General features: G+C 45.9%; 1 protein-coding gene across 1 annotated transcript in view; it reads right to left on the minus strand.

The window, feature by feature from the left end:
- The window catches only part of unc5a (unc-5 netrin receptor A), a gene marked incomplete at both ends in the record, with an annotated part of 179401 nt that overhangs the window by 84986 nt on the left and 81795 nt on the right, over window positions 1-12620 (minus strand). The window lies entirely within an intron of this gene.

Here is a 12620-nt window from a genome sequence, read left to right on the forward strand (position 1 = left end):
GCTCTTTAGCCCATTCAGTTGACCAATCAGAGAGCTTGCCCAGATCAGTTGACCAATCAGAACACTCTAAATGAATGGCCCAAGAGCCTCTTAACGAAAGAAGCTTCTGGGAAACCAGAGTGGTAATCGACCACTTCAGCTATGTGTGAATGCGCCCTGGGAAGGCTCCCACATGTGAATCATCTCATTCTCTCTATGCTAAGTGCCAACTATCGAAATCGGCAGCCATCGAACAAACTTCATACAAATTGATGATTGAAATTCCCTAAAACAAGTGTGATGACTACTATAATTACAATGAAGTACACTACCAAGCCACTTTTGTGATGCACCACCTTAACTTTAAACATGCCTAACACTGCCTAACCCTATTGCCAAGCTGCTGGTTCCGCTCAAAACTGGTTGGTTCCAAGAATTCTGAACCAAACTGGTTCACGAACCAGTTACTTTGGTGGAAAAGGGCTGAGAGGAAATGTGGAGATCAAAGAGCATTTGGCACAGAGATCTACAGTATCTCACAAAGATAACTGAGTGCACCAGTGCCGGCATGACTGAGGTTCTTAAGCTTAGGGAGTTGAATATTGACATTATGGACATGAGCGGTCAAGGCTGTGATAATGGTTCAAACAGGAGAGCTAAAGACAGAGGGTACAGTAAACAGTGCCAGGCATAAACCCAATGGCATTTTATGTGCCTTGCATTTCCCACTCTCTTAACTTGGTAGTTAATGATGCAGCCTCTTTGTCTGCAGGCAATGGACTACTTTACAACAATCCAGGAGGTTTAGAACTTTTTCTCTGCACCTCTCGCTGGGATGTGTTAAAACAGCACGCAGGCGAGCGTGGCCTCTCAGCCAAGCGTTTACGTGACATGAGGTGGGAATATCGGGTAGATGTGCTCATCTCACATAAACTGGATGAACAGTACATGATGCGCTGCTGTCAGTGGAAGAAGATCAAAGTCTAACTGGAGCTACAACTAGATGTGAGGCATTGCAGCTAAGATCAAAAACCTACCCATTCGTATGCTCCATTATAACGTGGTATGAGATTTTACATTTGATAAATATTACCAGCAAAACACTACAGACCACAAGTCTTGATGTACATCATGTAGGTGGCACAGCTGAACATGATCAAACAAGTCCTGCTGGACTATCGCACAGACAGCAATTTTGAGAGGGTAAAGTGTTGAAAGTGTAGTGCGATCACGAAAGATGGAAAAACATGTTTCACTACGAAGACGACTGATGGATCCACAACAGCATTACAAAGTGTTCAAAGCTGTGGAAGAGAGGTTTTCTAAACTCCAGGAGCACAGGAACATGTTTGAGGTGTCAAATGACAATGTATCCATCAAGGAGAAGAGCGCTGGTGCATAGCACTGGAAAAATCCCTGACACAGTGACTCTAGAGACATTGATGGGTAAGAACTTTTTTGCGGAGTTGACTACTTTGAGTAGACATCTAGCAACTGGAAGTAAACCACTAGATCGCACTCAGTTCACCTGTGACATTACGTGTGCTTCTCACCCTCCCTGTTTCAGTCATTTCAGGAGAATGCAGTTACTCAAAGTCATAACTAATAATAATAAAAAAATACTACCTCTGCAGTACAATGAAACAGGACAGACGTAATGGACTGGCAACGCAAATTGACAATCAGTTTAGACAAACAGACAATCAAATAGAGGATGCAGTTAGGACCCAGCTCTGATGATGGTCTGTCGTAACACTTCTGAAAGGTAAATAAGGCTTTATTTGCTCTCTAGTCATTTAATAAATGTCTGAATCCGCTCAATGTGTGAATTGCTTACAGTTCACGTGTGTGTGTTTTACATACATGAGAAAGGGGTGTACAGGAGAGATTTGCCCTGGTACTATTTCGTTTGACGAGCTGAAATTGGATTATTTGGAAAATAGCTGCGCTGTCGTGACTCGGCTGTAAGAAATTTGGAACCAGGTCATTGGAGTTATTATGCAGACCTGTTTGGTGCATTGTATAACGGACCCTCAAAATGCCCGCATTTAATATTGTTGACACTTGAGCATACTAGCATTGCACAAGTCTATTTGCACTATGTGTATGGCATATTAGCCTTTGTGTGTTGTTGCTGGTTTTTGCATAATGGCACATTGGCCTTTGTGTGTTGTTGCTGGTGTGGTGCATTGCAAATAGAGGGACTGTTTTTTGCCTAGAGTAGCAGAAGTGCACGAGCCGGTCCTGATCATGACTCTCACAGCAGAGAGAAACAGAATTAAAAGGAGGAGAGTAAAGAGGGGATGAAGCTGTTGATTAGTACAGTGTGAAAGCCTTGGTGTGTTTTGTTTCTGTGTGTCCATAGGAACTGTAGCAGTACAGCTCTGCCTCGGCAAGCAGATGGACATGCACATGTTCCCCGTTTGAATGTGTGAAGAGAACACGCTGTTAGATGTGTTGCATGACATAAAAAAATAAAAAATAAAGTGAGAAAACCTGTTGCATTTTGAAAATAAAGTAAAGTAACTTATATTTGTGAGAGGTAAACTAAACTGTGAACTAATTTGAAAAGCTTTTAAGAAAAAGTAGAAAAAACTTCAAAATGGGTAATGTCAAGTTAACATTGCATCATATTCTACAGTGCAACAGCAAACATTCACCAGGTACTAACCCATATTCATAGTGTGTGTGTGCATGTGTGCATGCATGTGTGTGTGTCTGTGTACACGCATGTGTGTGTGTGTGTCTGTCTGCACGCATGTGTGTGTGTGTGTCTGTGTGCACGCATGTGTGTGTGTGTGTGTGTGTCTGTGTGCACGAAAGTGTGTGTGTGTGTGTGTGCGCGCGGGGGGGAATGGACCTGCCCCCAGAGCTCGGGGAGGCTCTACACCCAAAGGGTAAACATCCTGGGACTCAACCCTCTGAGTCGATAGGGGTCTTGTCTGAGTGAGACTTTTATTTTTCTCTCCCTCACTCTTGTTTTCTCAGTCTCTGACCTCAATTCCACGGGGGTCATTTGCTTATCAAAGGCAGGGATTGGAACTGGCAGGTTGGACTGCGTGTTCATTGTGACCAAGGAAATTCAATTAGGGCTGCATCCCCACTGTGTGAGTGGCTGGGATTCATGGGTGCATGTTGGGGGGGGGATTAGGGTTGGTTGACTCCACCCCCTGGGGACATGGGGACAGGGGGTGGGGAGCTCACACTGTCTCTGAGGGGACGGGGAGAGAATGAATAACCTGCTCTCTGTCAGCGCCAGATCTGCAAACACCCTACTTTCCTTTTAAGAAATACAGTAAAGTATTTTCTGTTCCTTCAACTTCAGCTGCATCATCATTCTCAAAGTCAAGTCAAAATCATCATCGTCATCATCATCGTCATCTTCAACCTCAACGTCTACAAAAACACCACTTTTCATGGCACCGATATTAAACAAAATGGATCCTATTCAACACACTGGTGGAAGCTTCTCAAAGCCAATGGCTGTCTTAATCCTTCTCCTTCGAAGGCATCTCATTTTTTAGTAAGGGCTTATTGTAGGCATGAACAATTTCACTGCAAAGGCAGGTTGAAAAACCAGTTCCAAAAACTATCAAATTAAAAACCACCCCCAGATCCGCAGTTGTAATACGACCAGGAATCTGACTCGGGTCACTGAGCCAAGGGCAACAGCGCATTATGACCAAGGGCATGACCAGGTGAGAGCTTCTCACTGCCATCTTCTCCACATTACCATGCTAAGTAGGCGGAGAGAGAGAGGGAGGGAGGGAGAGAGGGAGGGAGAGAGAGAGAGAGAGAGATAATGAGATAGAGGAGGGAGATAGAGAGAGAGAGAGGGTGTGTGCATGCGTGTGTGTGTGTGTGTGTGTGTGTGTGTGTGTGTGTGTGTGTGTGTGTGTGTGTGTGCGTGTGTGTGCGTGTATGTGGGGGGTTAATTTGTGATTCTCAGGTTCCATTACTACTGTCTCCAACTCTGTCCTTCTGGGTGACACATGGCTCTAATAGAGAGAGAGAGAGAGAGAGAGAGAGAGAGGCTCCTGGTAAGCATGCTGTAGGGTAGGCCATGGTGAGGTGGGGCCATGGACGTGGCTCAGTCAGTGGGCCAGGCCTCTGGGTCAAGGCCCCGCCTCTGGTTATGACGAGCTTTCTGACTGATGCTTTTTGATTGAGCTCTCCATTTTCCACATTGAACGCACACGGCAAGGCCCCTCAGGTGCTCTAAGTGTCGTTACGGATTATTCATGGCTGACGGACAGGGGAGTCGGTACAAAGTGCTCCAATCAATCCAGCAAGGTTCAAAACAATGCCACCTCAAGGAGACCCTTTTGTGTGTGTGTGTGTGTGTGTGTGTGTGTGTGTGTGTATGCATGTGTCTGTGTGCATAGGTGCGTATGTGTGTGTGTATGTGTGGTGAAGGAATGAAAGGTGCAGAGGAGAGTTAGAGTTATTAGCTATTAGAGACCAACTGGTGAGAACAGTGAAAGTGTTTAAAAGTAACAACTTTTACTGGACTGGAGTGAAGGCTACTGCTGTGCGTTATTTTACTGGACTGGAGTGAAGACTACTGCTGTGTGTTCTGCTGTGTGTTCTGTGCCACAGGGTGTTAAATTCTTTGCTGTCACTGTCCATAAAGATCAACTTTCCAATAATATTTTCACACAAAAAAAAGTGTATGTGTAATATGATCTTTAGAAACGTCTTTCGAAACGAAATAGCTTCCTCACTTGCTCCAGCACGCATGCGCACAGCGTGCTGGAGCAACGATTGCGCACTGTGCGAGGAAGCTATTTCGTTTCGAAAGACGTTTCTAAAGATCATATTACAGAGGCATGTGAAAAACCACCACAGGCCTATGCTCTATGTAAGCACAACTAGCGATTCATGAAGACAGATTGATGAAAACAACCGTTTCGCGGCAGAAAATTTATTTTTAGAAACTGCATTCTAAGTGCCCCGACCACCGACATTACATGGATATACTGGCTCGCGCTGGATTTTACATTTCTTCTACATGCCTCCGAACTACACCAAAGTGATCTCGGTGAGTCAAACGTCTTATAATATGTCGTAAATAAGGTCCAGGTTGTCAAAAACGAGCATTGTCCTTTAACGCTCGTGATTAATCTGAAAACTTGAACGTGCTAAAAAGAATTAATGGAAATTAATCATATTACCAAAATTGACTCGAACTTCCTCCCGTAATTCCAAATAGTGTATTTATCTGGCTGAATTACTGAAAAGCATGTGAAACGTGGATAAATCTGCGTTTCACATGCAGTAATTCAGCTAGTTAAAAACAGGTTGCGCTGAGATAACCCGACGGTCGGCGGCTGACATAACACGAGGTAAAGTTGGTTTCATATTGGACATTCAACAGACATTCCCATTCGGCATGGTGCATTTCATTTCAAAAAGTTTCAAGATGGAAATGTAGATAAAACCAGTTGTTTGCACATATTGCAGTGATGTCTTTCCACCGAAGCAAGTAAAAAAAAAAATTATTCCTCTAACAAGCCTTTAAACTTGTGATTAATCGTAATTAATCACAGCCAATTATTGTGATAAACTCAATTAAATTTTTTATTCAATTGACAGCCCTAATATATTACATTACTGACAACCATCAATTTAGCACCAGTAAACATCCTCATTGTGGAAAGAAGAAGTGATGTAGTTGTCCATATAGGCCCACTGTAGTCAATTGAAAGGTGAATGAAATGTAGTTCAACCAGGAGATATCACACTGGCGCTGATGCCATCACCTCCCAGTGTGAGACGTGTTGTTTTGTGGATCCATTCAATCGTGTTTATTAATCATGATTCGCACCCTCCTCTCAAGCCGTGGAGGGTGAGATTTCACTCTGGGAGAATCTGAGGATGGTGTATTAGTCACAGGCACTCACAACACACTACAGCATGCTAAACTCACAAGCTGGATCTCACAACAATAAAAGCCCCGCTGAACACAGAAATAAAACAGAGAAGTGTGTCTTTAGATGTGCAGATGTTCGCAGGCATGAAACGTGATAATGAATTTGCGAGTTTTAAAGAGATTTCTCACCCGACGACGGTCTGTGTATCTGTACACGCAAAACACAATGTGAAATCAACCTCACCTGGCCATGAGCAGCACGCTCACAAACAAAGGTCAAGGTTTCACTTAATTAAGACAGTGTCTTTTCTTCCTCACAATGCCATCCTCTAATGAGGTTTCATGACCTTTACTTTCACCTTAGCCTAACCTACACCTAATCATCATAAACGCCCGGCTTTGCCACAGTCTTCTCCTAATTGCCCCCCCCCCCCTGGGATCCTTATCTCCCCACACACCTGCTCCCGTTCCTGGGAGAGATGCCGTCAGAGATGGGGTCCTGGAGCTGCTGCTGGCCCTGGCTTCCATCACAGCTGAGGGAAGGAGGATCTGATAGCATGTTAGCCGTCTGAAAGCGGAACTAATTCAGCTCGGCTAACATGTTCCCCCTGTTCCACATGGCCTCGGGCCACAGGGTAAATAAGGAATGCTGCTCGCGCAGGTAGAGCGCTGAGATGCCAGAGCGGCTCCCAGCTGGTCGGTGATTGCTTTGGACCATACAAATTGCATTAGGTTTTTCTCCCGCCTCCCTTGCTGCTGGTCCCTCTAGGCCGTTCGGCTGACAGGGCTACGGGGGATGATGGAGGCGAGGGCTGGAGGTAATCCCATGAAGAGTAGTGGGCGAATGTAAATATTCAACACAACAACAAATGGTGTTCTGCAAACAGCCTGGGGGGAAGGATGGGTGGGCTGCCAGCCGTGGTGGGCTGGGAAGAAGGGAAGGAAGGGAAGACGATCTCTCTACTGTAACGTTCCACAACATTTTGAGAGGAACTATGGCTTATTAAAATTCTTGTCTCAAACAATTATTATTATTATTATTATTATTATTATTATTATTATTAGTAGTAGTAGTAGTAGTAGTAGTAGTAGTAGTACTGTAGTAGTAGTGTTGGTGGTAGTAGTACTGTATTATAATAATAATAATTGTTTTACATTTCTCTAGAATGTGGGAGTGGTGATGAATTATATTATTTATATCACACATATTATATCACAAAGCTTATTATATATATCAAATGTGGGCATGTTGCTTTCATGTTGATGTCTGAATGTCTGAATGTTTTTGGTATCTGAATACTGCCTTTTTCTAGACTGATACAATGACTTGGACTGACAGGCTAAATGTCATCTATTGTCGTCTTCCAGAGTTCTTGGGTGCACCCCCCCCATTAGTCCAAAAGTACCACCTCCACTCGATCACTACTGACTCGTTCACTCTGTGGATATGAATATGCATGAGGGTCGTTAAGCATATTCATAGCACCTGCTGTCCCCGAAGGCACCTCCAAACACTTCCCAAAGGACGCCAACACAGAGAATACACGTGTTATGCTTCGCGAAAGCATTTTTCAGACCCTAACTCTTGCCCACAAGCATGAGCCAATCAAATGTGCGACGGTGACATTCACTCCACTCCTGGAAGTCAAGGGAGAAGTTTGGGGTTTGGGGTTTTGATGTGGAGGTGAAGGGAAAGGGTGATTTTATTGGTCAGTTGGACAAGTGAGTGAGGTGCACATCATCAGGCACAGCTGTTGGAATACTAATGTAGATAATGATGTATGCCCAGATAGATTATAGAGGTAACAAGACTAGCTGTAGTCTGTGTGTTGGATGGTGATACTATAGGACACCCCAAGATGGTTGTGTCACAAGAGCACCTTCAACGCCTGGTTAACATGGCTCTGTCTGTTCCCTGTAGTACAAAACTGCTCAGTGTCTCAACTCGCATTGGCCATCGCTGTGAAAGGGAGCCTGCCTCCACAACAAAATCAGGCCAAATCCCCAAGTGCGAGAACAACAATCATAATTGTAAAAAATTTACTGAATCGTACTTGTAATAAATTAACTGTTAGACATGAGTGAGAAAAAAGTCTTGTGGCAATTGCAATTTTATTTTGTTCATTTGTGAACATAACTTTTCTATTTTCCAATACAGACAAATGAAATTACATGAAAATTGATGCAATAACAATTTTGTATGCAGCCCCACAGGTTTACTCTTCACTTAATATGCAATTGTGCTTTCTGTTAGATATTCTTTGAATGAATAAACACATTCATTCATTTTCTAAATGAATGTTTTCACAACATATTCCACGTTCCAATCAGAAGCTCAATAAATGCGAAATGGTGAATGATGGAAATTATGATTTAATTACCTTTGATAAGGATATCTTAATCTTAATTTCATCAGAAATGTTTCAACTGCCATTATAGTGTATTTCAATCCATAGTAAAGCTAATCGATGTTAGGAGAAAAAAAAAACTTGCTTCAGAGCCGGAATTGGCACACCATCAGTCCTTGTCATCACAGCATACAGTGGGAGTGAACGATGTGTCCCGATTGTCTTATCTTCTCCTCGCTTGCTTGTTTCCTCCACTCCTCTCCTCTCCTCTCTGACACTTCCGGGTAGTGATGGAGAGGAAGTGATGGAATGGAGGAAGGGAGGAGTGGAGGAAAGGAGGATGGGAGGACATAGGAATTGCACCCATGGGATGGGATGCCCCCCTCTTTTTTCTCCTTTTCATGTTCACACTCGGTCTGTAATGGCTGCTCCTTTCCTCCTCTGTCGTAGAAACACAACACTTCTCTTCACAGTGCACCTGCACACCTCATGCAGCAAGGCACCGACGACTGATGAAGACGAAGACTGTGATTTGCTATTTGTGTGATTTGGTATATGTGTGAGATGTGTCTGTGGAATTGTTCCTTGAGGCCAAACACACAAAGCCTAAACAGTCAGCCAGTGAGTTCCTCTGCCTATCAAACAATCTCCACGGACTATTTAGCTGTCATGTCCCAACCCCTCCCGGCATCACTATTTTCAAACCAATTTGAGCAGAGCAGGTGTTGATCGGCGTCACCAACTCCCACTCTCTCTCCGCTCTCTCTCTGTCAGATCGAGAGTTCTCCTCGCACAATTAGTTTGGAAAAACAAGATTACACAGCCAGAATAGAATGACAAACTATTGTATCACATTTCCAACTGAAAAGCCGGCAGACTACAGAGCAAACAGATGGCCTCCTTACTAATCCTCTCCTTCCCCTCAATCATGAAGAACGTGAGCTCTGTCGTTCAATATCCTGGGGTGAGGTGTTTCATATTCTACAGCGGCCTCATAATGCACAACAGAACACAGCGTCACACAGGTTCCTCCATGGAATTATACCTTGAATATATTAATCTATGGGTGGTAAATATCACCGACCATGAACAAACACCAAACACACACGTACAGGTGCTCAATACGCACACACAGACACACAGACGGACTCATGCGCGTACAGCATGCACGCCCGCACACTCAGACAAATCAAGGGAAGAGGGGATTGTATTGAAAATCTATCGCTTTTGCTGTGGGGATTTACAGAGGCAGAGAAATAAATGTGACCGATTTGAAAAGAATGGTACAGATATTTCTGCAGAATGTTTTCCGACTTTCAGTAAGAGTGCAAGCAAAAAAAACCGGTAATAACTTTGCAGAAAGCCACTATAGGGTCTGAACAAGTCTCTCAGTGGGAGCACAAAGACTGGCGCACTTTGCACATAGAGTGGGAGATTGGACCGCCAATGTTTAATTGCAGATATTATTATGGTTTGCTGTTCCAATAATTCCTGTCTGGCTTGTCCTACATCTCAACAGATCCCTCTTTTGACTGACTCCCTCCCTGACAGACACCAAACGACATGCAGCACACTTGTTTCGAGGCCAGACAAATGAGGTGTGTCTGCCTGGCGCAGGCTACGGCATCTGGAGGGAATAAAAACAAAGCTTCCGGTAAATTCATTGTCACTCTTGCCCCGTTCCGTCTAGTTTGGAGCCGTTGTCTGTTGCCGTGCTGTTGCGGAAGCTCTGGTCTGGTCTACACACACGCACACACACACACACGCACACACACACACGCACGCACGCATGCACACACGCACGCATGCATGCACACACGCTCGCACACACACACACATGTACACACACACACACACACACACACATGTACACACACATACACACACACACACACACACACATACACACACACACACGCACGCACACACACACACACACGCACGCACACACACACACACACACACACACACACACACACACACACACATACACACTCAGGGACACTGGACTGTGCTGACCTGCCAGGGAGGCCTAATGGAATGCGTTGGCAGATGTGTCACAGGAACAATTGACCTTGCCATCTGTTTCTCGGTGCCTCGTCGCCAAGCCTCCCTCCCCCCCGCCGCCCGCCAACCGGGACAGGATGAAATACAAGTCCCATTATGGGGATGCAGCTAATAATGCATTATCAATTAGCTCCCTTCAGTATTGATCGATGCTTAGCAGGTGGTACAAGGCCATTCCGTTCATTTAGGGCTATATTGTCCTCCTCACCCTGCTTCTCCCGTTTCCTGCCTGTTCATTAGGGCCGAGCTCAGAGGCATATCGGCTTTTGCTTAAATTGTGTCTGGATCGTTCTCCGATATCCCATTAAAGATCATGTTTAATCACTGGTGAGACATCCCTTGGCTATAGGGGTATAGTTAACTTCCGTCCTAAATTTGGCAGAGTTTAAGATAGGACATGACGATGGGGGTCGTGGTCACTCTATTAGATGTCGTCTAAGTAGGAGGGGCTGGTGAAGTCAACTTTTTACCGCTAAAGGCATTTTGTCTGGATCTGGACTCAAGTGTTGAGGGTTGGACAGAGAGAGAGAGAGGGAGAGAGAAGGAGAGAGAGGGTTTGATTGGCTTCATGTGTTGAGGTATTAAAATGCTTGTCACTAAGCCTGGTTTATCTGCCCTGAGATCACAAGCCAATAATGATATCATGTTGAGATCCAGTAATCTGGTCAATCAGAAAATACGTATTCTACGCCAATTAAATATGCCCCTGGGGTGAAGATGAACTAACATTATGAGTTCACATCAGAGACATAATAGATTGGTCTAAAAGGTCAGCTTTCCTTCCAGGGGCCAGGCCACCAGGACATCGGGAGGGCAATGACCCTGGCTGTGGGTGCCTCTATATCAGACAGAAAACTACTTACGGGTCATTAATACCACCTACATGACTCTGGAGGAAGGGTCATTAAGACCACCTCCATGACTCTGGAGGAAGGGTCATTAAGACCACCTCCATGACTCCTCCATGAAGGTACAGAAAAACAATCTCTAACCAGCCCAGGTGTTACCGTGCAGAATTGATTATTCCAGCCCATTGCTGGGTTTTCTTTGTTGCGCAGCTGTACACAGTAATTTCAATCAGCTCAACAATCTAATCCCTCACTCTTTACAAGACGCTTGCCGGCGTCTATTCAAATAGGGGAGGTGAAAATGTGTGTGTTTTCCACCCGGGGAGGTTTCTCCGTGGGCGCGGCGACGCGGGCCGAAGATCAGACGCGGCTTCCATCAATGCCGGCGGATGAAATGCAAACACAATCAAATGAGCTGCCGTACAAGAGTCGCACCCCCCCCCCCACCCCCTCCCCCCGAAACCCCATCCCCCTCTGCTGTCCTCTCGTACGCCAATCTCCCCTCCCTCATCGCATCCCTGATGAGAAACCGTAGGGGAGGAGGGGGAAACACCTAATCTATGCAAACACGCCGTCATCATTGATTTCCTCCAGATGGGAGACGTCTCTGTTAGGCCTCGCTGCACGTTCCCATCTCGCCCGGCTGCGGGGCGGTGGAACGCTAGGGTCGGCCGCTGTGGCGTGGAGCAGAGACGGCAGACCATCAGCGAGGAGGAGGGGGGGAGGGGGTGGGGTCGGGCTTTGAAGCTGCCGCCGCCTAACTATTGAGATAAGTTACTGAGGACAGGTAATCAGAAGCGATAGACTCCCGGGGGCCGGTCGATATCGGACATTGATACAGAGGGAGGAAGTACAAGCCCACCCCCCCCACCCCCCCCTGTTCCTGACAGTCAAAGTCAGGGTCGGCGGGGGACGGGGTGGGGGGGGGCGGGGTCGAGCCGGGCAGACAGTAACAGAGGGGTGTCAATAACCCGGCAACGATAGGCCTGAGCAGAGAGGACACTTGCAGTCTGTCTTCTATGAAATGAGAGCGCCGGTCGGATGAGGGAAGGGGTCTGACAGGCCGGGGCGCCGCCGCGTTCTGGAATACAGAGCGCATTAGGCTGACTGAGGCGCTGACAGCTTCGCTGAAGGATCTGCGTTTGCGTACACCGCGGGGCAGATGGCGACGTTTTCATCACGCCCAGGACATCTATCTGGGTGATTTATGAGGAATTTGAGTTACTACGTCTCTCCGCTTGCCAACTGCTTTGTGCCTCAATCAAACGTCGTGGATGGGGGGGATTGGGAAGAGCGCAACCCAAAAAACCAAAACCCTCAGGATTCTGATTGGCTGGCTACGTTCGGCGGGATTCGCCTGGACGACGACCTACGACATCTCCTCGCGGAGCAGAGAAGGAGCTGCCTCAGACGCAGAACATCAAACCAGAGTACTCTGAACAGCGCGCCCCTGAGAGGAAAGAGGGCTATTTTTTTTTGGGGGGGGGAGAGATATTTCACTGTTTC

This window comes from Borostomias antarcticus (genome assembly GCF_949987555.1).
Source record: "Borostomias antarcticus genome assembly, chromosome: 14".
NCBI classification, from domain to species: Eukaryota; Metazoa; Chordata; class Actinopteri; order Stomiiformes; family Stomiidae; genus Borostomias; species Borostomias antarcticus.